We start from the raw sequence: 27,948 nt of genomic DNA on the forward strand, positions 1-27,948 counted from the left end.
AGGTCAGTTCAGTTCAGTCGCTCAGTTGTGTCTGACTCTTTGCAACCCCATGGACTGCAGCACACCAGGCCTCCCTGTCCATCACCAACTCCTAGAGCTTACTCAAACTTATGTCCATTGAGTCAGTGATGCCATCAAACCATCTCATCCTCTGTCGTCTCTTTCTCCTCCTGCCTTCAGTCTTTCCTAGCATCAGGGTCTTTTTCAATGAGTTAGTTCTTCGCATCAGGTGGCCAAAGTATTGGAGTGTCAGCTTCAGCATCAGTCCTTCCAATGAATATTCAGGACTGATTTCCTTTAGGATGGACTGATTGGATCTCCTTGCTGTCCAAGGGACTCTCAAGAGACTTCTCTAACACCACAGTTCAAAAGCATCGTCTTCAGTGCTCAGCTTTCTTTATAGCCCAACTCTCACAACCATACATGGCTACTGGAAAAACCATAGCTTTGACTAGATGGACTTTTGTTGGCAAAGTAATGTCCCAACCAGGTACAAGGGTTCAAATAGTGTCTCTTTCTCCCTACACCTCTCTTCTGCCTCTGCGGAATGACTGTTCTCTTCCACCATGGGGGACCTTTCTTCATATGCTGGGAGATACCCTCAGGTATCTTCCTCCACTCTATAGATAGAATATTATAGAAGGACCACCTGGTCCCATTTGACTTGAGCCTCCAATCACTGTGGCCAGGAAGATGGTTTTTCATAGGCTGGCAAGTTTTAGCTCAAGTGCCCATTTCTGGGGCCAAGAGGTGGGGTTTGGAGATTGCCAGCCCCAACAGAAACGTGCGAAATGAGGAAAGAATGAGTCTCCAAAGGAAGTCTGATACTGTTACCAGAAGAGGGAGGGAGAACTGAGGAACAATAGTGTCTACCGCAAGGTACCTCCCCCGGCTATGTGATTGACTCAGTGGTGGGCATGCGACTCATGCTAGGCCCCTTCAGAGAACTTGCAGGGACTTCCCCTCTCTGGAGCTGGCAGGGAAGAAACCTCTTTCCTGTAGTGCATAAGGTGGTCAGCCTAGAGCTGCTCGTGGGTGTTCAGTTTTGGGGGTTCCCATTGTACTGAAGCTGGGCGAACTTGGGGAAATAGCTGAGGGCATTGGAACTTTCTATAGAAAGGAATTTGGTCCCCTCCAGCCCAGAGGGGTGGTGGTGGGGTTGATTTCCCATAGTCATAGTCCCCCAGGTGAGCCTCAAACATTGTAATGTTTAAAAAAATTATGAAGGTTTTTCATTATATTCTAACTTTTGAAAAATGAAAATAGTTTTTTTTTCCTGATTAATATGTGACTGGTGTTGCATCACCAAGTTCACACGTCAAGATTTTTTATGTTAAGGTTGACCAGAAAATTCTGGAAATCTTTTTTCTTGTCCATTTCCTGAGCCAGTCTGAGAAGATAAAGTCTTAAGTGATCACTATAACACGAACAAGACAATGATGCAGATGGATGTGTGAGCCACCACCTCAAAACAGGCACTGTTCACATTTTAGTTGATATCCTTCCATATGGTTTTCTACATATATACATATAAAGAAGCATATATATATATATTTATTATTTTAAACATTTTTTCTGCTATTTTTTAATTGGAGGATCCTTGCTTTATAATACTGTGTTGGCCTCTGCCATACATCAACATGAAGAACACCATGGAAACATATACATTACCCTATGTAAAATAGATAGCAAGTGGGAATTTGCTGTGTGACACACGGAGCTCAACCCAGTGCTCTGTGACAACCTAGAGGAGTGGGAGATGGGAGGGGAGGTGGGAGGGGGCATCAGTGACTGATACCAGTGACTGATTCATGTTGATGGATTTTAAACTTTTTACTTTGTGTTGGGGTATAACCGATTAACAGTGTTGTGATAATTTCAGGGGAACAGGGAAGGGACTCCCTATGGCTTCCAGGGAGGCCATACATACACATGTATCCATGTATCCCCCAAACTCCCCTCCCATCCAGGCTGCCACATAACACGGAGCAGAGTTCCCGGTGCTATACAGTAGGTCCTTGTTGGTTATCCATTTTAAATATAGCAGTGTGTACAAGTCCATCCCAAACTCCCTAACTATCCCTTCCCCTTCCCTCCAGTCCCCTGCCCAGAACCATAAGTTTGTTCTCTAAGTCTGTGAGTCTCTTTCTGTTTCGCAAGCAAGTTCATTTGTAAAAGGTGCATATATTTTAATAACGAAGTGCTTGTGAACCATAACACTGTTTTGTAGTTTCCTTTCCCGCTTAACCAGAAACTCCTGAGCACTCTCTATGTGGCGGGTCCTGTGCTGAGCACTTGGATCGACTCAAGTCACATGACTATGTATAGGTGTATGTCATCATTCTCTACGCATTCTATGTGAGGGGGTCTCAGCTTACTTAGTCACTTTCTTAGTGATGAATGTGTGCTTTGTTTTCGTATTTTTACTCTCATAAATGTAAGAACAGGACCACAGTTGAGCTTAGATCTTGCAGTATAGTGTGATTATCTTAATGGGATCAGAGACTCAGACCCCAACCCCGGAGAGGCTGGAGAGGAGAGGCCCCTGCAGTGAGTGGGTATTTCCTGCGGCAGGAAGTGAAGAATAGGGAGGGTAGTGGAAAAACATCCTTTCTCTGAACTCATGGTTGCGTCAGTGGGGCCTGGCTCTGCCTAAATGAGAGGGCCCGAGCCCAGTTCTGAGGAGAGTGATGACTGCCTCTGGCCGAATGGAAGCAGGGGATTCCGGTAAGTGACCCTGGCCTGGGGCTGGGCCCGCACCGGTCATTATGTTGCTGTCTGTACTGTGCTTGCTGTCCAGTTACCGGCACCTTCAGGCAACCTGACCTCTGCTCTCTGGGGGAAATTAGGAGTGGGTCCCATGTTCTGGATGGCCTGAGTGGCCTAAGGGGACTGTGTCCCTGCTCTCAAGGCCAGATCAGGAGTAACAGGAGCATTATTAGGTTACAACATATCCATTTAAAAAGGCTTCTGATACATATTGAGCAATTGCTCTCCAAAAAGTTCCAGTATACTTAACACTCCTCGCACCAGCAGGGTGAGAAGCCCCTTTCAGAACCCTCACCAGCACTGGGTGTTACATCTTTTTTCACCTGTGTTCTTCTGGGGTGTGAGGAAGGACCATCCCATGAGCTTTGTTGTGGTGGCAGCATGAGTGGTTTTCTCTTTTTCTTCTTTTTAAAATATTCCCTTGCCTACGGGGAGGCTGAACATCCTCTCGTGAAGTCACGGGCCATTTGCAAAGCTTGGTCAATTTCCACTTCATATTCATTGCTCATCTTCCTATTCAGTTCCGTTCAGTTCAGTCGCTCTGTCACATCCGACTCTTTGCGACCCCATGGACTACAGCACACTAGGCTTCCCTGTCCATCACCAACTCCCGGAGCTTGTTCAAACAGTATTTTTTTACTCCTAATTGATTTGTAATGGCTCTTTGTGTGTGTGTGTGTGTGTGTGTGTGTGTGTGTGTATGCTCAGTCGCTCAGTTCTGTCTGACTTTTTGGGACCCCAGGGACTGTAGCCTGCCAGGCTCCTCTGTCCATGGGATTTTCCAGGCAAGAGTACTGGAGCAGGTTGCCATTTCCTCCTCCAGGGGATCTTCCGAACCCAGGGACTGAACCTGGGTTTCCCGCATCTCCTGCATCGGCAGGCAGATTCTTTACCACTGAGCCACCTGGCTTTTCAGATATCAGGAACATCGTGCCTTTGCTTCTCACATATAAAAATCCTGCTTTTCAGTTTCTGCTTTGACTTTTAAACATTTGTGAATACCATATGGAAGTCTCAAATTTTCATATAGTCAACTCCATCATATTTTGTCATGGTTTCTAGCTTTGGTGTCATTTTTAGAAAGGCCTACCTTTTCACCTCCCAGGATAAAATAAACATAGCCTTCCCTAGAACTTTTATGGAGTTTTGTTATGTGTTGGTGTATGTGTACATTTTTACTTTTAATCCATCTGGAATTTATTAGGGTGTGAGGTAGGGATCCAGCTTTACTTTTTAATATGGAAAAATTTAACACAGGTGTTACCAATCACCTACCACAATCATTTAAAAAATCCAAATAAAGCATAAAACATCTAACTTTAGACAATTATTATTTCTTGATGAAAACTCCAGGCTAGCGTTATTTACAGAACACACTGCCAGACCCAGTAATTAAATTTTTTGAATTCCTTAAGTTGTTTAGCTACAAGCCTGTCATCAGTTGAGAAAGTTTTGTCCAGAAAGCACTATTTTTAAGAAAAAAATTACTGATGCTTAGCCATCTTTTCCTGGCAGTACTTAGGTAGCAGCCCTAGCCATTAACTGGGTCCACACTAGCTCATGGCAGTCAGTCCATGTCACAGGAGGGTGTGTAACTTTTCACTCTCTCTAGTGCAGTGTTCTGTGGGGCACCGTTGGGAGAGGTGAGTATCCAGCTTATCCAAAGAAGACATCAGTTTGGCAGAAACCAACACAGTATTGTAAAGGAGTCATCCATCAATTAGAAATAAATAAATTTGAAAAACAACATCAAGTCATTAAAATACAACTGAAGAAGCTTCATTGATGGGCCAGTGGTTAAGACTCTGCCCTTCCACTGCAGAGGGCATTGGTTCAATCCCTGGTCAGGGAATTAGGATCCTGCATGGTATGCATAGCCCTGCAAAATTATATATATAATATAAATTATATAATTTATTACATATATTTGATATAAATATTGTAATATTTTATAATATACTATGTGCTGTGCTGTGCTTAGTCTGACTCTTTGTGACTGCATGGACTGTAGCCCACCAGGCTCCTCTGTCCACGGGATTCTCCAGGCAAGAACACTGGAGTGGGTTGCCATGCTCTCCTCCAGGGGATCTTCTCAACCCAGGGATTGAACCCAGGTCAACTGCATTGCAGGCAGATTCTTCACTGTTTGAGACAGCAGGGAAGCCCAATATACTATAAAATACAGTATAAAATATTTATTATATATATATGTACATACATACACAAAACTTAAAGAGAAAGGAGAGCCGTATCCAACCGTTTTACTTTGCTTGAGATTCTATCCGATCAGTGTTTCTCTTTGTAACCAAAGTAGTCTGGTCCAGGGCCTTGGATGGTTAAACTCTAGATCTGTGTGAGGAGCTGGGCTCCTTCTGAGCAACTTGGGCTCAGATCCACACTGATTCTGCCCCTGGAGCCGAAGCTAAGGAGAGAGCTTTAGACAAGGTGATAAATGGTCAAAGCCACCTAAAATCTCTTCATGAAGTGATGAAGAATACGAGAGGACTCTGAGTGGCAAAGTGACCGAGAGCCCAACTGCTCCCAGAGGCCCAACATTGGGTCACAGTGTGGATTTGCTCTGCAACACTAACATGCAAGAAATGCTACATTTTTCTATTTTTCTGGATCAGATTAAACATGGTTCAGCCTGCAGCTCTTCTAGTGATAGGATGGTCAATTTCATCATTGTTGGGAGTCACTTGTCTACCCTAGGACTCCTCAAGCATCCTGGGGTGGGAGTCATTGGAGTCAGGCTCATGGCAACTCAGAGGGTTAAACTGGGAGAATTTAGTGAAGGGATTATTCACAGGATAAAGGAAGTAATGGGGGATAGTGACAGAGAGCTGGTACGTGAAAGAGGAGCCTTTCAATACTACTTTTAAACAAAGAAAGTAGCTACTGCCAGAATCATGGCCAAGCGGGGCAGAGAGTGGAGAGGACAGATTTGGGAGGTGAGCGGGTGAGTGGAGAATAACCAGCATGAGGACCTATGGGATTGCTGAAAGAAACCCTCCCAGCCTGTGGTCACTTGGGGTTCCCGTGCCCCGGTGTAGGGAATCGAGTCCTCCCAGGGAGGACTCACTCCCATCTCTGGTCATCCAGGTTGAATGGCACCTTGCCTAGGCCCCCGGGGCTTACCTGTGTGTGCACAGGAAAGGCTGCACTGCCTTGGGGTGCTGGTGCTCTCCCTGGACACTCCGGCAACGTGGGGAGGCAGCCCCCTGCTACTGCTCTCACCCAGGTACCCCTGTGGGAGAGCTCACCTCCAACGTGGCAGCAGAGGCAGCAGAAAGTCTGCACCAGCATCACAGGAACCGTGTTTCGGAGCCACTGCAGGGGCTCCCCTGGTGTCAGGCGCTGCAGTTGCACCACGGCCTGCAGGGCCAGGGGCTGGGTCCACCTCGGCATGGGGGCTACAGGGTGGGAGGCACCAAGGCCCATGAGTGAGGCTGGAAGTGGGAGCAGAAGTGGGGTGGAAATCTAAAGCGGTTAAGGATTCTGGTCCTGAGGGACTGTCTGTATTTCTGCTTCCCCAGCGGGTCGCCAGAGGGGAACCAACAGGACAGATTCAGGACATAGGCAAGCACCCTAGGAGGCCCTGACAGATTAGGGGAGGCTTCACCTTCAAATAGACTGGCCTTCCTGCTGGCAAGGTGGGGAGGCCCCAAAGGCAGGGTAACGTGGCCCTGAATGAATGTGGGATCCTCCTTGTCTGCCAAGCAGGCCATGTCTACAGCTTTCCCACTACCTTGGTTTTGATATTGTGAAAATAATCAGTGTTTCTTGGGAAAACAGAAATGGATGCATGAAGTCCATCAACTTGCTTATATAAACCTGAAATTGAACACAACCTTGAGCTGTAATTGCCTTTTGAAAAGTCACCTTATCTGGTGGAGAGCTTTGAGTTTAGCCAATCATAAGGAAAGCTCCTTTTATGATATTGTCCCTGTGAAAAACAGAGTGCCAAATTTTTATCATAAGTCTATGCTTTGGACAAGTTTACATCTCTGGAAGGAGAAATTCACTTGACATTTTGAAAAGTTGTCCCAGAGGCAAAAAAATCTTCTCATTTTTCAGTGACTCAATATAAGTTTATAGAAATATTACAGACATGCTTCAGAGATATTGTGGGTTTGGTTCCAGAACACTACAATAAAGCCATATCATAATAAAGCAAGTCAAATGAATTTTTTGATTTTCCACTGCACATAAAAGTGACATTTATACTATACTGTAGTCTATTAAGTGTGCAACAGCATTATCTCTAAAAAAAAAGTACATACCTACCTTAATGTAAAAATACTTTATTGCTAAAAAGTGCTAACCATCATCTGAACCTTCAGTGAGTCACAGTAGTAACATCAAAGATCCCTAATCACCGATGCCTAGACTACAGCAATGATGAGAAAGTCAGTGGTATCATGACACCAGAATGTGACCCAGAAACACGCATCTGTACTGTGTCTGGAGAGAAGTGAGGTAGTGTGGTCCCTCCCAGGCCTGGCTGCCTGTACCTGCAGACCTTGAGCTGGCGGGGAAACCTAGCTCAGGGTGAGGGGGGAGAAGCCCTTAGTTTCCTCCAGAGGCTGACTGATTTGGGGACAGCATGGTTACCTCACAGGTGGCAGCTCCCTGGTGGCAGAAGGAACCAAAGGCAGGAATAGAAGAGAGACTGGCCTCCAGGCTGCAACTCCCCCAAATGTGGGAGTTTCTTTGTCTTGGTCTCTCTCAAGAATCCCTCCACTTGCCAAAGGTGCCCCTCCCCAGAGTGTGTTTTCTTAATATGTTCAGTGGCAAAGTGAGAACACTTCATTAAAAAAAATAAACCCACTGGCAGTTTCCTGGCAGTCCAGCGGTTATGGCCGGAACTCTCACTACTGAGGGACTGGGTTCAATCCCTGGTCAGGGAACTAAGATCCCGCAAGCTACACAACATGGCCAACAAACAAATACCACGCATGCTAAGTTGCATTAGTTGTATCCAACTTTTGCGACCCTATGATCTGTAGCCCGCCAGGCTCCTCTGTCCACGGGAATTCCCCAGGCAAGAATACTGCAGTGGGTTGCCACACCCTCCTCCAGGGGATCTTCCCAACCTAGGGATTGAACCTGTGTCTCTTATGTCTTCTGAATTGGCAGGCGGGTTCTTTACCACTGGCCCCGTCGGGGAAATCCAAACAAAAACCCCATGTCTGGAAATAGGTATTTTCAGACTGAAAACTTGCTCTTCTCTGCAGATAGATGGGCTGGCTGGTAGGGAAGATGTTGGCCAGTATTTTCGAACAGAGTCTAGGGATGATTTTTCTTCAAGAAGAACAAAACTATGACACCTGAACCAGGTGAGTGAGTTCACTGTCTATCTTTTCTCCCCATGGTTGGATACTTGCCATCCATAATATTTAGACAAAAGTGTAAATGCTCTTTTTACAGCTTTGGACAAGATAACACTGGTGAATATGATGCTTGATATTTAGTCAAAAATTCTCAGGGACAGAATCAGGCAGTGGGAAGCCCCAGGCTTCCCCCTCATGCCTGTCTGCAGGGCCCAGCCCTGTGGATGACCCCTTGCAGTGGCAGGAGAGATTCTAAGCTGGTAGCCAGAAAAACAGCCTGATCCAAAGAGGGGAAAACAGGAAGGGGGAGCTACGATACAGATCAGAGAGGGGTGCTTGAACAGAGCTCTTGAGGACAGATGACATCTGGCTTCATGGTGGTATCCATAGCACCTAGGCCTCTGGTAGGTACCTTGTAATATATCCTCTGGATAATGTTTAAGATAATTGTCTTTATCCTCATCTCACAGATGAGGAAACAGACTCTGACCAAGTGGTCTGCTCAAGGCCATAGGATGTCAGTGGTAGATGTGGGATTCAGAGCTTCCTGATCTACTACACCTGGTTGTCTTCACACAGAGCAGACACCATGAAAATGTTAGCTGGATGGATGGAGGGATGATGGATGTTGGGATGGAGGAAACTGGTAACAGAGAGAGGAGCTGGGTGCTGTCGGAAGACTTATTCACCAGCTACTCTTTAGTATCTCTTAAATTTTGCACTAGATGAATGTATTGCTTTACAAAATGAATATATGAAATAACAAGGATTTATATCTTCCAGGCAGAATGAAGATGGCACTAGTGGTGAAGAACCCATCCGCCACTGCAGGAGACAAAAGAGTCATGGGTTCGATCCCTGGGTTGGGAAAATCTCCTGGAGGAGAGCATAGCAACCCACTCTAGTATTCTTGCCTGGAGAATCTCCATGGACAGAGGAGCCTGGAGGGCTATGGTCCATAGATTTGTAAAGAGTCAGACATAAATGAAGCAATGTAGCACACACACAAGTAGAATAAAAGGCCACTCCTGAAAGATTAAAAATCAGCTTAGCTTCAGTTTTCAATTAGAATATTCAGTTTTCAGCTTAGAATATTCCCAAAATATTCTAAGCAGCAAGATGCCCTCGCTGTTGTTTCACTCCTGTACATTACAAATAAATGAGACAAACATAGACAGGAAATTGTGTATAGCAAGAATGACAGAAAATGGTTAATATAACATTAAAAAAATAATTTCATTGATCTATTTGTTTCTGGCTGTGCTGGGTCTTCGTTGCTGCACAGGCTTTTCTCTCGTTGCAGCGAACAGGGGCTACTCTTTAGTTGTGGTGCAGGGGCTTCACTGTGGTGGCTTCTCTTGTTGAGCCTGAGCTCCACAGTACTTGGGGCACGTGGGCTCAGTAGCTGTGGCTCCCGGGCTCTAGAGCACAGGCTCGGTAGTTGTGGCACGTGGGCTTAGTTGCTCCGCAGCTTATGGGGTCTTCCTGAATGAGGGATGGAATCCATGTCTCCCACGTAGGCAGGCAGATTCTTTACCTCAAACTTCCAGGAAAGCCCAATATTACACTTTAATAGGAGATTTTACAGAGTATTTGGATTGAAGGTCTTAATAGAGAATTGGGTAAACTCATGAAAAAAAATATACTCAGAAGAAAATACATTTACATACAGTATCTGCTGCTGCTGCTGCTAAATTGCTTCAGTCGTGTCCAACTCTGTGCGACCTCATAGACAGCAGCCCACCAGGCTCCCCAGTCCCTGGGATTCTCCAGGCGAGAACACTGGAGTGGGTTGCCATTTCCTTCTCCAATGCATGAACGTGAAAAGGGAAAGTGAAGTCGCTCAGTCGTGTCCGACTCTTAGCGACCCCATGGACTGCAGCCCACCAGGCTCCTCCATCCATGGGATTTTCCAGGCAAGAGTACTAGAGTGGGGTGCCATCACCTTCTCTGTTATAGTATCTAAGATAAGCGTAATAAGTAAAAATTAAGTTATTTATTAGAGCAAAAGATTGGAAATAATCTATGAATCTAACAATATGCTATAATTATTCTGGTCAAATAGCTAATGGAAAATTCATGTAGGCTACTACACATTTACTTAAACTGATGCCATAGAATTTTATTTGTTGACATGTTATGTGAATCTCTTCAAGTTTTTAAAGTGAAAAAGTTACAAAACACTGTTGAAGCATATTCTAATGGAGGACTCACTTTTCAGTTTTCAATTTCAGAACTTACGATAAAGCCACAACAGTCATGACAATGTGGCACAGGCATGAAGACAGATCAATGGACTAGAACTGAGCCCGGAAATAAATCCATATATGTTAACTGATTTTGACAAGGATGCTAAGATCATTCAATGGGAAAAAATAGTCTTTTGAACATTGGGACAACTGGACAACTGTGTTCAAATGAGTGAAGTTAGACCTCTATCTCACTTCACATACAAAAATTTATTCAAAATGGATCAAAAATCCGAACATGTGTGCTAAAAGTATAAAATAGTTGGAAGAAAACATAAATCTTTATGACCTTGCATTAGGCAACAGTTTTTCTTAAGATATGATACACTAAGGACAAGCAACCAAACGAAAAATAGATAATTTGGACTTCACCAAGCTTAAAGCTTACTTTTCATCAAAGAACATTATTAAGGTAGTGAAAAGACAACAGTCCAGACGAGAGAAAATATTTGCAAAAAATACATTTGATAAGAACCTAGAATCCAGAATACATAAAGAATTCTTACAATCCAGCCACAAAAAGACAATCCAATTAAAAATGAGCAAAGGACTTGAATAGAAAGTTCTCCAAAGAAGATATACAAATGGTCAATAAACATCATTACTAGCCATTATGGAAATGCAAATTAAAACTACAATGAGATGCCACTTTACTAGACAGTACTCCATTCGAATGACTGTGTTTAAAAAGTGGAAAATAACAAATGTTGTCGAGGTTGTGGAGAAATTGGGACACTTATACACTGTTGGTGGGAATATAAAATGGCACTGTTATATGACCCAGTCCATACTACCAAGCAATTTTACTCCTATATATATATGCCCCAAAGAATTGAAAATGTATGTTCATGCAAAAACTTGTACTTGAATGTTCATAGTAGCTTTATTCATAACAGCCAAAAACTGGAAACAACCCAAATGTCCATTAACTGATGGACAAAGAAAATGTGATATATATATATGAATATGATTTTACAATAAAAAAGAATGAATCAGCGACCATATTATAATGTGGATGAATCTTGAAAACATTATGCTAAGATAAATAGTTTTTTCAGTAGTCATGTATGGATGTGAGAGTTGGACCATAAAGAAAGCTGAGTGCCGAAGAATTGATGCTTTTGAACTGTGGTGTTGGAGAAGACTCGTGAGAGTCCCTTGGACTGTAAGGAAATTAAACCAGTCCATCCTAGAGGAAATCAGTCCTGAATATTCATTGGAAGGACTGATGCTGAAGCTGAAACTACAATACTCTGGCCACCTGATGTGAAGAACTGACTCATTAGAAAAGACCCTGATGGTGGGAAAGATTGAAGGTGGGAGGAGAAGGGGACGACAGAGGATGAGGTGGTTGGATGGCATCACTGACTCAATGGACATGAGTTTGAGTCAGCTCCGGGAGTTGGTGATGAACAGGGAAGAGTGGTGTGCTGCAGTCCACTGGGTCACAAAGAGTCGGACACGACTGAGCGACTGAGCTGAACTGAAGATAAAGAAGCCAATCATAAAGGGCCATATATTGTATGATTCCATTTATATAAAAAGTCCAGAATAGGGAAATTCATAGAAACAAAAAGTAGATTGCGATTGGCTAGGGCTGGAAGGATGGGAGGGAAATGGGGAGTGCTCGTGGCATGGGATTTCTCTTTTGGGGTGGTTAAAATGTTCTAAAATTTATCGTGGTGATGGTTGTACAACACTGTGACTATACTATAAAGAACCAAATTGTACACTTTAAAATGGTGAATTTTATGTTATGTGAATTATATCTCAGTTTAAATTTTCAAAAAAGTATATTTCAATCTAAATCCAAATGTATGTCTACCTACCTACGAATGTATGTATGTGTGTTTGTATGTATCTATCTACCTACAGGGACTTCCCAGGTGGCTCAGTGGTAAAGAATCTGCCTGCCAGTGCAGGAGATAGAAGAGATGCAGGTTTGATCCTTGGCTGGGGAGGATCCCCTGGAGTAGGAAATGGCAACCCACTCCAGTATTCCTGCCTGAAAATTTTCCTGGGCAGAGAAGCCTGGTGGACGAGGGTTCACGGGGTCACAAAGAGCCAGACACGACTAACACACATTCACACATCTACCTACCAGTCTGTCTCATTTTGGGTACTGGAATTATATCTACATTTTGAGTTGCTTCTTCACGTGAATATTTATAATTTATATACTGCTACTGCTGCTAATAAAACAAAGAAAAAAAATAAAAGAAAACGCTAAAATATACATGGAACTGCTAAGATACAATTTGTAAAAGAAGGGATGTAAAATAGTTGCCCATTGTGCAGCTCTGCAACATAAAGATACGGTGCTAGGAACAGAATAAAGCGAAAACAAACGCGCAAAAGTGGTAAAATTATGTATGAGGTAAAAGTTGTAAAACCTTTTTTTGTGTTATAATCTTTACCTTTACAAGTAGGCAGAAAGTGAACATATTTGTCTTAAATTAATTGAGGTTTTGTTTATTAAGTTGCTATTGAAAATGTTAATGACAACAATATCAAGTCTGGATGCTTTTCCCCTAAAATTCAGTCATTCATTCTACCAATCTTCATTGAATAGGTTTTAGATATTTCTTTTTCCCCAAAACTTATTATTTTTGTATTGGGGTATAGCTGATGAACAAGCAATGTTGTGACAGTTTCAGATGAACAGCGAAGGGACTCACCCATACATACACATGTATCCAGTTTTCCCCCAGATTTTCCATATTTCTTGTGAATTTTTCTTTTTGCTCATCTTTTCCTGATGTTTTGAATTTTCTTCTTGTTTGGTTTTATTCAAAGTTATGAATTCCTTTTAATTTTAAAATGTATTCAATTTTAACTTTGAATTGTATTTCTTAATAATTGAAACATTTTTGTGTTTATATAGTCTTTAGGTTTTTGTATATCTTATATTTTCTTGGGTACTTGACTGTACTTGTGGTTTGAAAATATTATATTAGTTCATTTTTAATTGTTTTGCATCTTAGCAGATATTCTTATTTTCCAATTAATTTATTTGATTTCATATTTGTTCCTGTTCCTTTAAAAATTTGTTACTTATATCTTTAAAAAAAATTTAGGTGTAAATTTAGTTGATATTTTTTTCCCTTTTTCTTTCTTGTTATCATAAGCCTGAAAGATACCAGAATTCTCTCAATGCAGCTTTAACTGTGTATCCAATATCTCTTGTTTGTTTGTCTTAAAAGTAACATCCCCATATTTGGTGTTGCCTTTTCAACCTATTAATAATTGTTCCATCACAGACCTTTCTTCCATTCTTGCCTGGTCATGTGCATATAGGTGGCATACCGGTTTTCTCTCCAATTTTATTGTCTGAGAAAGTATGTGTAAAGTCTTTGTGTGCTAGGTCGCTTCAGTCATGTCCGACTCTTTGTGACCCTATAGACTGTAGCCTGCCAGGCCCCTCTGTCCATGTGATTCTCCAGGCAAGAATACTGGAGCAGGTTGCCTATACCCTCCTCCATGGGCGCTTCCCAGCCCAGGGATCGAACCCATGTCTCTTATGTCTCCTGCACTGGCTGGCGAGTTCTTTACCACTCGTGCTAGAATCTTTATCTATTGTTGAGTATCTTTATCTTCAAAATTGCAGTTCATTTCTGTGAAAGCCTAATGCACATTTGAGAAAGCTCCCTATTTCCCAATTTTTTCTTTTTGGATTAGATCCTCTAATCACCGTTTTGTAGAAGGGAAAAGGAGGCCCCCTCACCACCACCCCAAGGTGTAGGGACTTGCTGACAATCCCTCAGCGGGGCTGGGTCAGAGCCTGTTTTGGGGGCCAATGAATGGAGTATTGTGGAGAGTTTCTGCAAGCAAGCTCCAACAGCACCCTGCCTTTGCTGGCGCTCCGTTCTGTTGAAAAGCTACAGAGCAGGGGGCCCTTGGGCCAAACAGCTTGTTTTGCCGGACTTCCCCTGCAGCCTCCCTGCTGTACACAGCATTATACTGACCTGCTGTCTCAGGCTTCTCCTTGCCCCTGCCTGAAGAAAGGATTATTTCCTAGGATGCTAGCTTCTCATGAAAACAGTCCTCCAGTGGGTCCTGCCATTGGTGTTCAGGGCATGCCCAGGTTTGCGGAATCGTGGGATAAACATAACTTATTCAGTCAAGCTGGGACCCGCTACTTTTGCTTTTGTGCAAGCCTGACTTATCTGAGCCAGGCTTTTAAATTATTCTCTCCCTTTTTCTTTTTTTTAAAAAACAAAATTCATAGGTGTGGATTTGTCTTTTTAATCCAGTCTATGATTCTATTTTTTTTTTCAAATCTTTAATTCTTACATGCGTTCCCAAACATGACCCCCCCCCCATTTTTTTTTAATAGGAGAATTTAGTCTCTTTACGTGTAATCTTATAATTGTTCTAATTGTATTACTCTGTATTTTTCTCAGTTAATAAAATTTTGTTTTCTCTTTAACTTAAAATAGGATTTCTTTTGGATGCTGTGTCGTTTGATTCATTTAACTAAGATCAGATGTAACATTTTCTGAACAACTCAGCTTCCCAGTGTTTTTACTATATTTTCATTTATCCATCAAGTGACTGTGCACATTTATCTGTTCTAATTTAAAAAATGTTTTTCTTATAAATAGATTTAGAATTATTTTTGTCATTCTCTCAACTTCTTCAAGTCCTCTTTGGTCAAATCTTCTTGGTTTGATTTTGGCCTTTAGAAAAGTTAAATATTTAAAAATACACTATCACACTGAATGGCAACCATAGCTTTATATCATTGCTTTTCAGGCTAGGATATGCATATCTGTGGAGACAGGCTATAATATAGTGCATGAAACTATCACTACTCCCTTCATTGAAATTTTGTTCCCCTCTCCTCCAGTAAGTCTGCACCATGCACACACACACATTCCCCGCCCACTCCAGCCCCTAAGAAAGGTATACACTTAAACCCTAATTCTCTTTCCCTTGCTCAGCTAATTGGCTCCAGGAGACCCCCAGCCCAACTCATAGACTGGCGTGAGCCAATCAATAAGATGTTTTCTCTCTAGAATTCTAGAATTCAGAGACTCAATCAGGGTTGGACACTAAAAAGGGAGAAACAGATTCACCCTTCACTGAAATTGTTCCCCACCCCAACCCCACACATGAGTCCTTGGAAGAGTGTTGATATCTGAAAAAAACAAAACAAAACAAACAAACAAAAAAAACGGGTTTAGTTAGGAAGAGAAAGTGCCAAGGAGAACTTTGGTAGGCTCCAGTGTCTGCTCTAAAAGGAAGAATAAAAGCTGCTTATGTCAATTAGGACCATCATTTATAAGATACTTTGCTATTATATACTTCTAAGAGCAACTACTATATAGGATAACTACGTGTTAAATAATATTAACAAACACATGTATTTCACTATGTGCCAGGCACTGTTCTAGGTCCTTCACATATATCGACTCATTCAAATCTCATATAAGCCTTGTGAGATGTTATCATCATCATCAACAATCAGAGTTGCAACTTGAGAGTGCCTTTTCTCTTACACTAGCTTCTTGTGTGGCTGGGATCTAGCAGGACACGAGGCATACAAGAAGAGTAAAATTCTGTCCTATACATATCCCCCTCTGCAGTAAATTCTCCAGCAAAGAAAAGTATAAGCATTCTGGGTTTGGGGAATGAAATACGACTCTTTACTTTCTCATTTAAAGTGCAATCATTGTTAGATGACATTTGCAGTTGCTGAGATATATGTATAATTCAAGTCCAAAACCAGAAAAAATAGGCAAGATGGAAGATCAGAGAAATAAAAATTAAAATAAGATGATGAGGGAGTATAAAAATTAAGACAAATTTAAAGCTAAAGATGTGGAAATAAACATTCAGGAAGAATAACACTGTAAATGAGGGCATTTTCTAAAATTCATATTTAAAGTAGCATATGTAAAATTAAAAAAAGAGATAAAAAGGCAAAAAACTAGAACAATTAAAAAATAAACCTAAAAATTTAAGAATAATACGTTAATGGAATCCTGATAAAATAGTGAAAATATTTAAAAAGATGAAAATTTAAATAGAAGTTAGTAGGTTAAAGAGACATTAAGGCAAAAGCTAACACCTATGAGGCAAAAAATGGGAATATTATAGAAGGATTTATTTCTTAAAAATTAGGATAAAAATAATACTATGAAGCTAGAATGTGGAGAAGGCGATGGTATCCCACTCCAGTACTCTTGCCTGGAAAATCCCATGGATGGAAAAGCCAGGTAGGCTCCAGTTCATGGGGTTGCAAAGAGTTGGACATGACCGAGTGACCTCACTTTCACTTTTCATTTTCATGCATTGGAGAAGGAAATGGCAACCCACTCCAGTGTTCTTGCCTGGAGAATCCCAGGGACGGCAGAGCCTGGTGGGCTGTTGTCTATGGGGTCGCACAGAGTTGGACTTGACTGAAGTGACTTAGCAGCAGCAGCATGAAGCTAGAAGGAACAGAAAAATGTATTTTTTTGGAATTTAAAAAATCTTTGTATTTTTATTTTTACAATGAAAAACTATTAAGTATTTTTTTGTTAAGTGCTGTATCACACATATGCATAGAAGAAATACACAGAATCAGCATCAGGATTAACAAAAGACAAAGGTCAGTAGGTCAAGACAAGAATGAGAAGACATTAGATTCATGGATCAATAAGAAAAAATAGTCAAATAGGAAAAAAAAATGAGAAAAAACAATTCACTGAAGATGAAATGCAAATGACAGTGAACATATAAAAAGCTGCCCAACCTAATAATTGGAAAAATGCAAAGTAAAAAAAAATAAGATTGTATTTTCAAGCATAGGACTAGCAGAAATTAAAAAGATTTATGATATCCAGAGCTGGCAGTGATAAGTACAAATAAGCACTCTCATACACTGTTGGTGGGAATATAAATTAATAAGCCTATTTTGAAGAGCATTTGGCAGTATCACAAAATTTCAATTTGTAACTTTTAGCCAACTAGAACTCTTTTCCACAGAAATACTTTCACATGAGAACAAACTTATGCACAGAATATTGAAAGCACCATTATTTATGATAGAGAAAATAGAATGCAAATGAAGTATCCTCCAATTCAGTAATATTGAATTAATAATTACACATTTGTACAATAAAATATTATACAGATATTAAAAAAAGTGAAGCTGAATTTCATGGATTGACTTGGAAAGATCTATAAAACATAGTGTTAAGGGAAAAAATTAAAAGCATATTGGGGATATAAATTTTTAAGACTAAATTTAAAGTGAGATGAGAACAGCATCAGACTATAAACAGACTCCAAGTTGGAAATAGTGGTCTGGACGATCTAGCTGCTGCAGTCTGGGAGGCTAAGAACAATTGATATGATGATGGTGATATATTCTGCTTACTCACAGCCCTCTAAGCCCACCATACTCTGCCTGCACAGGTATGGACTTTATAATGCATCCCACAGGTGATCTGGGCTTGATCAGCTAGTGGTAAAGAACCTGCCTTCCAAGGCAGGTAGACATAAAAGACGCTGGTTCAATTCTTGGGTTGGGAAGATCCCCTGGAGGAGGGAATGGCAACCCAGTTCAGTATTCTTGCCTGGAGAATCCCATGGACAGAGGAGCCTGGCAGGCTGCAGTCCACAGGGTCTCAAAGAGTCAGACATGACTGAAGTGACTTAGCATGCATACATGTATGCTGAGCTAAGACCTTCCAAAGTCATACTCCCAAGCCAGCAAGCACTCTTTTACTTTGGTTTTTGGAATGTGTTCTTTTTTTAAAAAAAAGTATTTATTTATCTGGCTGTGCCAGGCCTCAGTTGCATCATGTGGGATCTTTGATCTTCACTGTGGCACGCGGGATCTTTAGTTTCTGCATGCAAACTCTTAGTTGTAGCATGTGGGATCTAATTCCTTGAGCAGGGATCAAACCCAGGTCCCCTGCATTGTGGAGCGTGGAGTCTTAGCCACTGGATTACCAGGGAAGTCCTGGAATATATTCAATTCTACCTTAGATTTTTCTCTAACCTATTTGGTAGTCCTTTCACTATCTTTTAACTTCCTTCTAGGTAAAATTAGCAGGTGAAAGGCATTCAAACTGTGTTGTTGAATGAACTTATTCCATCCTATCTCCTTGAAGTTTTTGTGCTGTTTGGTCAGTACATTGTTCACACACACACACGCGTGGGCACACACACACACAGCTTTAGCACCTTGCGTCATCTTTGAGGTTGTAACCCCTTCTTACTGAACCCGAGCTGCTTGGCTATTTGCTCCTTTCACCACTACTGGTGGCAGTGGAATTGGGTGGGGGAAATGACACAGTCTATAGGGCTTGTTCTTGGACTGGGTTATTAGGGTGAGAGTTGGTGATGAGGGAAAGTGGAGTCAACAGTGATTCCTGGGTGTCTGGCTTTGAGACAAGGTGGATGTTGGTAAAGGAGAAACCCAAGTTGGGGATGCTGGTGGTTAGGAATCAGGATTGGCACAGAAAGCTCTGGGGCAACCAAAACTTAGACTTCATAACAGACACAGTTACTCCTAGGGCCAAAATGGAATTCTCCTGGAGGCAGCAGATGGCTCACTTCATATAAGAACCAGGCATGGTAACTCTGATCCTTCACTCATATGTTGGGTCTTGGGGAGCATTCCTCTAAGCCATTAACTGGCATCCATCATCCAGAGACCAGACAGACAAAGAACATCACCTGGAAACTTCCATGCCCATACCACTCTGAAAATACAGAGTTCACTCACAATTCCCTGCAGTTCTCTAAGAATATGCCCTTCATAGCAACGATAAATTTCTACCTCTTGAGGCATCATTGAGATGTCCCAGAAGCCTAGCCAAGTTGAGCCTAATGAATCACCTTGGCCCTTCAATAGAACACAGTTCTTTAGAATAGATGCTATATTCAAGGTTGCCAGGAGAATGTGGGGTGGGCTTTATCTTATACTTTATCTATTTGGATTTCCTTTTTCTAGGTCACAAGTTGACTTTGTCCCTTCTTTTCACAAAGAAATTAATTGATTTAACTTTCTTTTACTGAGTTGTAACAATTTTCTGGGCTTCCCTGTTGACTCAGATGGTAAAGATTCCACCTGCAACGTAGGAGCCCCGGGTTCAATCCCTGGGTTGGGAAGATCCCCTGGAGAAGGGAATGGTCACTCACTCCAGTATTCTTGCCTGGAGAATTCCATGGAAAGAGGAGTCTAGCAGGCTATAGTCCATATGGTTGAAATTTCCATGGGGTTGATGTTGCTTCTAGGCCCTCTTGGCCAATATGTTAGGTGTTCTAAACTCTTCAGCTACACATTTAGAATTTCATGGTTTCTTTCCATGGGTGCCTGGTCACATCCATTGTGGACAGAGTTATCAGTCTCTCAGAGAAGAATAACATTTCTCTCTTGGGCATACGCATGCACACACACACTGTAATATTTGTGATAATGGAAATCGATTGGACTTATGGACTGGGATATATGTTTGTGGGGCAAGCCTCTCATTTCAACTCACTCCAGAGTGTGTTGTGGTTACCCTTTGGCCTAAATGAAGAAGCCCAGGGTGCACTTCATTTAGACGACTTGGGGATATGTCTACCTAGCCCTGCAGCCTTCACCCTGGCTGACACCACACTTTCTGCCTGCAGTCCAATCTCAGTGAGCTATCTCTGTTAAACTTATGTGCAAAAATTGTCCTTCTCTCCTATTCCTGTTTCTAATTACTTTTGGCTTCACTTCCCATTTCTGGCCCTGAAAGCCCAGCTTCTATGTTTTCAATCCTTTATCTTTCTTCTGGATCTTCCCACCTCTGGCTCCACTGGGCTCTGTCCCATCTACTGAGTCTCTGGGCCTCCATCACATTCTGCTTCCTACCCCTGTTGAGTTTCTTCCACCCTCTACAGTTTGAATAGACAAGTTCTGCCCACAACACACCTTTGCTGAGGGTTTGGAAGGGACTTGTGTGAACATTAAAAATCAGAGGCCCAGGGGTTCTTTTATTCTTTAAACAAACATTGATTGAGGCCTTTGCATGTGGCAGGCACTGTAGATGCAAGGTTAAATAATATTTTCCACCTTCAAGGAGATCGGTTATTAGTAGAAGAATCCTGAAATCTGCAAATATGGTGACAGTGCTTTTAGGTGCATTAGGCATTCAGGGACAATTTGATGTTATCTCTTTCCCTTGTTTCAACTAGGGGCATATGGTGGTGGACTCAATCACTACACAGATTCAAGTCATTGTCAACTTTGACAACCCAGTCCTGAATTTTGATTTTTCTATGGTCACCACTGGGCTCTGGATCCACACAGCATTTGACACTGGTGATCACCTCCTTACCGAAATTCTTCTGCTGTCTTTTCAATAGTCTTTCAAACGAACACGCTGCCTGCTCTTTGGGGGTTCCTTTTCCTTTGTTCACACCTGTGATACTGTTTTCTAGGTTCCAGCCTTAACCATACTCTCTTCTCTACACAGTTTCCAGGGCAGGCCCGTACATACCTTTCTTTCAGTGGGTTTCTCAACGGGGAGCCTACTCTCCTCCCTGGATCACTCTTCCCTTCCTTTTTAACTTGGCTGAAGTCTCCATCCCTGGCTTTTCCCCACCTGAGTCTGGGTAGGCCCCCCTCGGGCTGGCTCCCCTACCTTTCTTCACTCTGAGCATCCCAGTCTGCAGGATACTGCCCGCCTGCCTGCCCTGCCACCCGCCTGTCCGTTCAGCGGGCAGGAACCACGCCTGGGTGGTCCACCTCTGTATCCCAGGGCCAGCCCTGCACCTAGCTAGCTCTGAGCAGGTGTAACCGAGCGTGGAGTTAAGTCAAGGGATGAGTTTTTAAAAAAACTTGTCACAGGAAAGGACCGGCGGGGCTACACCCGGGAGCTAGAAGCTGCGGGCTGGAGGCGTCGGCGGCGAGGATAGCGGGGGGTGGGGGGCCATAGGGGGATGGGGGAATAGGGGAGTGGGCGGCTGTGAGAGGCAGTTCAGCTGGGCACGGTACCGAAGACTGGGGCTGGGCGCGATCAGGAGCAGGGGCGGGAGGTCGCCCGCCAGCCGCTGGCCCGGGAGCAGGGGGCCAGCATCTAGAGCCACTGGCTACAGCTGGCCCCCGGGAGAGCCCTCCGCTAGGGCTCTGCTGCCGCCGCCGCCGCCGCCGCAACAGAACTACCGCGGAGACCACCGCTGCGGCCGCGCGCGCTCACCCTCGCGCTTCGCTTTTGGCCCCTCCCGGCCACCGTTGCTCTCTACAACTCGACGCCCGTGACCCGGAAGAGCATTCTCCTTAGCAACTGCGGGAAGGCGGCGGCGCTGGCTTCCCGGGAGCCACGGTGAGGCCTCCCCGCCCCCGGACCCCCTGCGCCCGCGCGCCCACCTCGACCCCTCCCCAGAATCGACCCCGGGGCTGGCCTTCAAGGCCACCGCGACCCTTCGGGGAGGTAGGGGCACCTGCGCCGGCGGCCAGACGCAACTGCTCTCTGTCTCTGGCATCGATTCCCCGGCCCTGGCCTCGCCCCTGCCCACCCCACGCCCCCTGCTCAGGGCCCACCTGGTCTCCCAGGCCCGGCTCCTCACGCCTGAGCAGCGCCGACCCTCCCTTGTACCCAGTATGATGCCCTGGGAGGAAAAGTAGAGTTAAACAGCCTGTTGCTTACTGTTTAACTCGGGACCCTTCCCGAGGTTCGGGTTACCTGTGGACACATTCTGTTGGGTCCTGATAGATGTTTGGGATTGACAGGGGAGGGGCGCCTTAGGATTCCTGACCAGCAGCCACTTTGCTGTAATACTTGATGTTTGCCTGTTGCTTTGCGCCTTCCAGAGTGGTATACTTTTATCTGCTTCGTTGATCGTGGAGACTCATCTAGTTCAACATTTCGAACTGGTCCTTTAGCTGGGAATTAGCTTTCTGGTTTTTAGTTTATTTGTGCTGTGCTGAGTCTCGTCGGAGTCTTTGCGACCCTATGGACTTGTAGCCCGCCAGGCTGCCCTGTCCACGGGGATGCTCCAGGCGAGAGTATTGGAGTGGGTTGCCATGCCCTCCTCCAAGGGATCTTCCCAACCCAGGGATGGAACCCAGGCCTCCCGCATTGCAGGCGGAATCTTTTACTGTCTGAGCTACCAGGGAATCCCAAGAATACTGGAGTGGGTAGCCTGTTGCTTCTGCAGGGGAACTTCCCAACCCAGAAATTGAACCGGGGTCTCCTGCATTGCCGGCAAATTCTTTACCAGCTGAGCTACCTGGGAATTTTAGTTTATTTAGTATTCTGTGAGTTAGATTTTGTGTCTTAATAGTTTTCTACAGAAGGAACTCTCCTTGGGACTGAGTAGATTTTGGGAAAAAAGACTCAAGTGACATTTACCACGTTAAAAAAGTAGGGACAGGTGTTGTTAATATCTCTGATTTACATGTGAAAACAGTTTCAACACAATAGTAAAATCCCAGCTGGCCTGTTTCCAACCCCCCGACCCCCTCCCCCCCCACCACCCCCAGCTCCACCCCAGAAATTGACAAAGTAAAATTTATATTAAAATACAAAGGACTGAAAACCTCCCTTAACTGAGTTTTAAGCGGTGGGACTAAGGATGCTCTAAGCCAGCAAGTCCTAATCTTTTTGGCACCAGGGACTGGTTTCCTGAAGGTAATTTTTCTGGGGTTGCATGGATGGCGTTGGTTGATTCAAGTACATTACATTTATTGTGCATTTCATTTCTAGTATTACATTATGATGTATAATGAAATGGGGCTTCCCAGGTGGCACTAGTGGTAAAGAACCCGCCTGCCAATGTAGGAGATGTAAGCTAAGACATGACGGATCGATTCCTGGGTGGGAAAGAACCCCCGGAAGAGTGCATGGCAACCCGCTCCAGTACTCAGGCCTGGAGAATCCCATGAACAGAGAAGCCTGGAGGGCTGTAGTCCATAGGGTCACAAAGAGTCGGAAGCGACTTAGCATGAACGCTCATAAAATGGAATCGTTTTACATATAATGGAATAGTACAACTCACCATAGTGCAGAATCAGTGGGAGCTCTGAGCTTGTTTTCCTGCAACTGGATGGTCCCATCCAGGGGTGCTGGGGGACAATGACACCTGAAGTGTGTTGCTTACGTCAGTCTACTCCACAGTCTTGTTTTGGTTCGAGCTCCTGTGAGAATCGAATGTGGCTGCTGATCTGTCAGGAGGTGGAGCTCAGGCTGTAATAGGAGCGATGGGAAGCGGCTATAAATACACAGGAAGCTTCGCTTGCTTTCCGGCGATTCACTTCCTGCTGTGCTGCCCAGCTCCTAACAGGCCACGACCCCTACCATGGGCTTTGGGGACCCCCTGCGCTAAGCCTTATTTGAACGTTATTGGATAACGACATTATAATTAATCCAATGGTAATGGAGATAAAACTGAGGCATATGAACAATTTTTGGAAATATTATTTGGGACTAAAATGCAGGAGTTTAAATATAAAAATCCATTATTCAAAAGAGTATAATTTCATTTCAGTTAAGTATTTATTAAGTGCTTAGAATGCTCAGTATTTGCTTAGAGACAGAAGGGCCAGGGAAATTTATACAGGCATTTGAGTTGACTTTTTTGTTTTTTTAAAGAATTGAGTAGGGACTTTAGGCTCAGTTGCTTTGGGCGTTCTCCAAGATTGATTGTGAAGATGCACAAACTCCTAAGGAAACATTCTGTGATATTTTATTATTTTCTTATAGATTTGGTGCCCATTCACTTATTCAACAGGTATTTGAGTGCTTAGTTGGTACTAGGTGCTGAGTTTAGCATTGGAAATGGGGGAAAGTGAATGCATGCAAGATAGTCGTGATCAGCAGATTCCAGCAGATTAACCACATGAATGTAAAACTGCAACAGTGACAAGTATTTGAGTTAGGGAAGTCCTAGAAGTGACATTTGAACTGAGATCTGAAGGATACACAGGAAAGAAAGAATGTTCCAGTCAGAGCAGATGCAAGGGTAAAAAGACTCTGTGATGGCAGGGTTCATGGAGATAACTGGGGACTTAAGGTACAGGCCTATGCATGGATCAGGAAGCATACAGAAGAACCTGGGGGGAGAGGGGTCTGGTGAAGTGGGCCAGAAGGTGCTGGGCCTTGCAAGCAGGTAGAAGAGTTTTTCTTTATTCTTGGTATAAAGAGAAGCTTCCATACAGTTTTTTAAAAATTAAATTAAATTTTAATTTATTTGGTCACGCCAGGTGTTAGTTGTGGCACGCAGGATCTGTGATCTTTGTTGTGGCATGTGGGATCTAGTTCCCTGACCAGGGATTGAACCTGGGCCCCTGCAATGGGAGCACAGAGTCTTGGCCATTGGACCACCAGGGAAGTCCCTGTACAGTTTTCCTTGGAGCCCTAGACTAGATTGTGGGTGGGGATGACACACTTAGATTGTGTTTGACTAGCCTGCTTTGTATTTTCTACCATCACTTAGTGTTTGTGTTGTCTTCTTTTGGTTTTCTCGCTCCTTAAGTTTTATTGTAGTTAAGGAAACCTGCTTGTACCATTAGCAAGGTGCGTCTACTATTTTTTTCCAATTTAGGGAAAAAAGGAATTGTAGAGATTAGGACTGAACACTGAAGTTAGTCAATTTGAAATATTTTTGCATTAGTATGACTGCCAGGGCACTAAATTCTGTGACTCTTTTTTTCTAATTGTAGTTTAAAAAAGTGCATAGTCTAAAATTTACCCTCTTGACCATTTTTAAGTGTACAGTTAACTGTATTTACACTGTTGTGTAACATTGCTCACCCTGTTTCATCTTAAAAAAACCAATCTCTGTACCCATTGAACAATTCCCTATTTCTCCTTCCCGCCAGCTCCTGGCAGTCACCATTCTACTTTCTGTTATCATGATTTCGACTACTCCAGATACTTCAGAGAAGTGAAATTATACAAGCTGTGTCCCCTGTACCTTCCTTCATATTCCTCCTCTGCACATGTCCTTCCTTCTCCCATCAGTCAGTTCAAATCCTGCCTGTCCTTTTCCCTCTCGTTATGGCATGTATTCGCCCATGGCAAATACCTGAGTTCCCCTGCACAGTTTGATGAAAAAGCCGTCAGAAAAGAAAAAGAACACGTTAAACTTTTTAGCTTGACTGATTTATTTTGAGACAAAGATTTGTGCTTATTTGTGAGTTTTATTACTGCTTAGTGGTTTTGAAAGAATCGTATTTATACCACATTTTATAGTGTTCACCTCACAACGCTTACAGACCAGTTGATTTTAGGTATTGGATTGGAAAGGATTTTGAGGTGGCTCAGTATTTTAAGTACAAAAATGGTATAGCAAAGGATTTTCTTGTGTGGGGAATATTTGTAAACTTTTGTTTTCAGTTTCCACATTTATCTCAAACTTTGGTTTTCTGTAATGTTGACCAGCCTTAGAGGATCAACCTCATAGGATCCAAGTTGCAGAGTGTCCTTTTATTTTAACCTTCAGAAGTACTTTGTTTTCTCTGGGGAGTTTCTGTAGGAAATGAAGCTCGTTTTCATTCAAATACTGTTGAGCACATGTGCAAATCCCGCTATGGGCCTGGAATGGTTCTGTGACTCCCTCTGCGGTCTGGCCATCTGTGCCATTGTTGGTAATGTGAAGGATGCGCAGGCAGAATTCTTGTTATCTCTGTTAGACTGAGGGCGGTGGGAGCTACACAGGATGCTCCTCTGTGTTGTGTCACAAGAGGTAGAGGATTTGACAACAAGAGCTTTTCAGAGAGCATTTAATTTGGAACCATAGCAAGAACTGGATGCCCCAGAGCTGCAATTAGGTGATTAACTCATAGATTTAGTCAAGTGCAATCAACCACTAGTCCAAAAACACCCCCCCCCGTTTTAAAAAATTGTGATAAAATACACAAAATCCAAAATTTGCCATCTTATCCATTTTCCGTGTGCTGTTCAGTGGTATTAAATATATTCATAATGTCTTGCAGTCATCATCATTCATCTCCAGAACTATTCATCCTGTAAAACTGAAACTCTTTACCCATTAAACCATGACTTATATTCTTCCCAGCCTCTGGCAACTGTTCATCTACTTTCTGTCTCTGATCTTGAGTACGAAAAGTACCTCATATCAGTGGCATCACACAGTATTTGTCTTTTTGTGCACGTGTTCTCAGGGTTCGGGCTTCCCTAGTGCCTGCAATGCGGGAAACCCAGGTTTGATCCCTGGGTCAGGAAGATCCCCTGGAGAAGGGCATGGCACTCCAGTATTCTTGCCTGGAGCATCCCATGGACAGAGGAGCCTGGCAGGCTATGGTCCATATGGTTGCAAAGAGTCGGACACGACTGAAATGACTTGGCATGCATGCACACATGAACCCATGTCTGATTTCAAAGTCCATGATCCTTCCACAACTCTGCATTGTGCATGCTAAGTCGCTTCAGACTCTGCGACACTGTGGACCATAGCCCATCAGTCTCCTCTGTCCATGGAATTTTCCAGATAAGAATACTGGAGTGGGTTGCCATACTCTCCTCGAGGGGATCTTCCCAATCCAGGGATCGAACCCTCATCTCTTAAGTCTCCTGCATTGGCAGGCGGGTTCTTCACCACTTGGAAAAGGGAATGGCAACCCACTTCAATATTCTTGCCTGGAGAATTCCATGGACAGAGGAGACTGGCGGGCTGTAGTCCATGGGGTTGCAAAGAGCTGGACATGACTGAGCAACTAATACTTTTTTTTACCACTACCACCACCTGGGAATCCCACCCTGAATCATCCTACTTCTCTGAGTCAGGTTCTGATTTCAGCATGAATGCTAGATGTATCAACATCAACCTAAGATCGAAAGGAGCCCCAAGGAAAAGGGCAAGTAATGAAGTAGGTGGATACAGTAGGAAGTCACCTGTTCCCTGTGGTTTGAAGAATCCTTCAAATGAAGGACAGTAACTGTTGGCATATTTAAGAGACTTGAGAGCTTGGGTGCCCAAACCAGGAAGAGGCAGGAAGTTATATAATGCTAACTGAGGAACTTTGCTGTCTCCCATTAGGCTTTGATGAGGAAGAGGTTTCTAGTGATTGTCTAGGTGCTGAGGGATTTGCAGAGAATCTCCAAACATTTCTGTGTAGTTTCATGTCTTTTAGAGAGCATTTCTCTGCGTGGGAATAGTTGCTTCTTTCTCACTTTGCCATGGTCCGCCTTAGTCAGTTTCAGAGTGTTGAAAATATGAAACTGTAGTAGCAGTTGTACCAGGAAGGAGATAACAACACATGGTATTTTTGTTTAATCCAATTTAAGATCCATAATTTACATGGTGGTTATTCTTTTTAGTTATCTTACATTTAAAAAATGAAAATATATTTGCATTGTTCATGTATCTTTTGCTGCATTAAGACATTTGTTACCATGATTTACTGAATTTTGTCAGTTCAAATCAGTCTTGCTTAGTATTTTGCAAGTAAAGATGCTCTGTGAATTTTATAACTATACATTATTCGGGCTTCCCAGGTAGCTCATATGGTAAAGAATCTGCCTGCAATGCAGGAGACCTGGGTTTGATCCCTGAATTGGGAAGATCCCCTGGAGAAGGGCATGACAACCCACTCCAGTATTCTTGCCTGGAGAATTCCATGGACAGAGAAACCTGGTGGGCTATAGTCCATGGGATTTCAAAAG

General features: G+C 43.2%; 1 protein-coding gene and 1 non-coding gene across 7 annotated transcripts in view; one reads left to right on the top strand and one right to left on the bottom strand.

Moving 5' to 3' along the window:
- The first annotated feature begins 21,559 nt into the window (after positions 1 to 21,559).
- Positions 21,560 to 27,948, top strand: part of DIS3L2 (DIS3 like 3'-5' exoribonuclease 2) — a 358,321-nt gene continuing 351,932 nt past the window's right edge. For 2 of the 6 annotated variants that reach the window (XR_011254705.1, XM_069578632.1), the window contains exon 1: positions 21,583 to 21,645. The gene's annotated coding sequence lies outside the window, so the exon portion shown is untranslated. Of the gene's footprint in view, positions 21,754 to 27,948 lie in introns of all 6 variants that reach the window. The other 4 variants (XM_069578628.1, XM_069578629.1, XM_069578630.1 and 1 more) reach the window with 4 other exon arrangements.
- TRNAG-CCC (transfer RNA glycine (anticodon CCC)) lies at positions 24,580 to 24,651 on the bottom strand. The gene has a single exon. It is a non-coding gene; the product is annotated as a tRNA-Gly (tRNA).

Source organism: Ovis canadensis, chromosome 2, assembly GCF_042477335.2.
Source record: "Ovis canadensis isolate MfBH-ARS-UI-01 breed Bighorn chromosome 2, ARS-UI_OviCan_v2, whole genome shotgun sequence".
Classification (NCBI taxonomy): domain Eukaryota; kingdom Metazoa; phylum Chordata; class Mammalia; order Artiodactyla; family Bovidae; genus Ovis; species Ovis canadensis.